General features: G+C 50.4%; 1 pseudogene; it reads left to right on the top strand.

Moving 5' to 3' along the window:
• Positions 1-964: 964 nt before the first annotated feature.
• On the top strand, positions 965-1,656 carry LOC121471720 (annotated as a pseudogene).
• Positions 1,657-2,560: the final 904 nt, after the last annotated feature.

Raw genomic sequence — 2,560 nt, 5'->3', positions numbered from 1 at the left:
GAGAGTAGCTAGTGAGGGTTCACTCTGCCCTGCTCTGAGTTTCCCTTCTCTCTCCTTAAAGGATATAGTTTCAGAAGAACTTTACCCAGTTGCTTTCTGGTGTGTTCTCTGTCTTACGCACATGCACACAAATACACACACACGTGCATGTTTGCACAAAAGTAATATATCAATATAGATATCATAAGTGGCTTCATAAAGTAGAAAACAAAATTAACAAGAACAACTCCCATCTCCAAACAATAAAACACTCCATCAAAGTCTTTGTTACTCAAGCATGCCTTATATTCTGGTCAATCCTTGGGTTTGCAAGAACTTGCTGTATTTGGTTCCCACATTGAGCAAAAAAGTGGTCATTGATAAGGAACAGTCAAATATTAAAAAATAGAATTAGGGCAGCCCAGGTGGCTCAGCGGTTTAGCGCTGCCTTCAGCCCGGGGTGTGACCCCGGGGTCCTGGGATCGAGTCCCGCGTCGGGCTCCCTGCATGGAGCCTGCTTCTCCCTCTGCCTGTGTCTCTGCCTCTGTCTCTCTCTGTGTCTCTAATGAATAAATAAATAAAATCTTTAAAAAATAGAATTAAAAGACTTTTCTAAATAATTGATTACTAATTCTACTTTGAAAAAAACTACGACTATGAGATTTGATAAGATCCTTGGATCAGGAAACTGTGGTGAATCTATTCAGTAAATACTCCCTTTCCTTGTGTCACAGTGTCTAAGAGTTCGGCTGGTTTTATGCAGCACAGGTAATACTTCCTTATCTTTGTATTAGGCTTTCTTAGTATTTCCAGCTACTCCGTTAACAGAGCCAGTCTGTATAAAAGCCTGTCTCAACACGGCATATTAATTTGAATTACAGGTAATGAAAAACTTGTTATTAATGTCGAGAACTGAAATACGTTAGGCGGGACAGCCTTGGTTACGCTTACGAAATCCTGGTGGCTGGGCGCGAGCGCAGGAATCATGGGCCTCTGGCGGGTGTCCAGCGAGCCTACTGCTCCCGTGGGAAGTACAGGTCCCGACAGCTGAGTGTGGGCCCTGGCCTGCTCAAGGCTGCTCATCCCAGTCTCTAGCAGGACACGGGGAGGCGTCACCATCCTCGGGAGAGAAGAACCTTGAAGCAGCAGTAAAAGACCCGTCATTTGTCCCACCACCTCTTAGGCTCAGGGTGTCAGAGCCTCGCTCAGGGACTTACTTCCCCACCAGGAATGGCAGCCCATCTCCAGGAGGTGTCCTGACAACACCCGCGTACCCTGCACAGGGTCCGTGATGGGCCTGGGTGACGTTATCTCACAGCAGCTGGCGGAGAAGTGGGGTCTGCGGGGACACCAGACTGGCTGGACCCTGACCATGGCCTCCTGGCCTGTGGCTTTGGGGGCCCTGTAGTAGGAGGCTGGTGCAGGGTTTTGGACGGGCTCATCACTGGCACCACCAAAGAAGGTGCTGTTGGACCAGGGGGGCTTTGCCCCATGTCTTCTAGGCTGTTTCCTCCCACCAGTAGGAGCGCTCAATGGCCTGTCAGCCCAGGACAACCAGGCCAAGCTCCGGTGGTTGGCCAGCTTCTACCTGGTTCCCTTCATTACAGGCTGGCCGTCGTCCAGTGTGTCGCTGTCTTCTGGAACTCCTGCCTGTCCTGGAAGGCACACCAGCTCTAGGCCCGCCTCAGTCCGGTGTTGGCGCCTGCCGTGCTGCAGCATGACCCCCAGTGCGGCCAGATGGTCTCCTCCAAGTGGCCACGTCGGCTTTCCTGGGGTCCCGCTGCCACTCAGAACTTAACAGGCTTAGCACCTGACTCCTTTTGAAATCATTTCAGCCTTTATAACGGTCTTATGCCCACCACACACTGGGCACTCCATAAATGTGTACAGTCTTGTCAGCTGTCGTTTGTACCTGTATCCCAGCAATGGCACTTGTCCCCACACTCCACAGGCACATCTGCTCTCTACAACCTTCCCAGCCCACCTGGATCTCTGGCTCTTCTGGGGCCCCAAACACTTTATATGGTGCCTTCAGAAATCTGTTATTAAATACATAGTTTGAAACTTGCTGTTAGAACTTCCAGAGCTGGAAAGAAGTCTCGAGACAAGCATTCCCCCACGGATGAGCATGCTGAAGTGAGACGGCCAGTCCACTCCACCAACCAGGGGCAGAATGGAAACTTGAACGCACATGTTACAGATGAATGTTTGTATGCCCTCCAGGAGTCTTCTGTTGCAAACCTAATGCCCAGGGTGATGGCGTCAGGCAGTGGGGCCTCTGGGAGGCCATTAGGTCATGAAGGATTCGTGTCCTTTTAAAGCAGTCCCAGGGATGCGTGGGAGGCTCAGCGGTTGAGCATCTGCCTTTGGCCCAGAGTGTAATCCCGGAGTCCTGGGATCGAGTCCTGCATCGGGCTCCCTGCATGGAGCCTGCTTCTCCCTCTGCCTGTGTCTCTGCCTTCTCTCTGTGTCTCTCATGAATAAATAAATGAATAAATAAAATCTTAAAAAATAATTTTTTTTTTGCTTTATTAAGCAGCCCCAGACAGATCCCTCACCCCTCTCACCATGTGGGGACACA

Source organism: Vulpes lagopus, chromosome 11, assembly GCF_018345385.1.
Source record: "Vulpes lagopus strain Blue_001 chromosome 11, ASM1834538v1, whole genome shotgun sequence".
NCBI classification, from domain to species: Eukaryota; Metazoa; Chordata; class Mammalia; order Carnivora; family Canidae; genus Vulpes; species Vulpes lagopus.
Note: the sequence above shows the minus strand (reverse complement) of the source record. Positions and strands in the feature narration are given on the sequence as shown.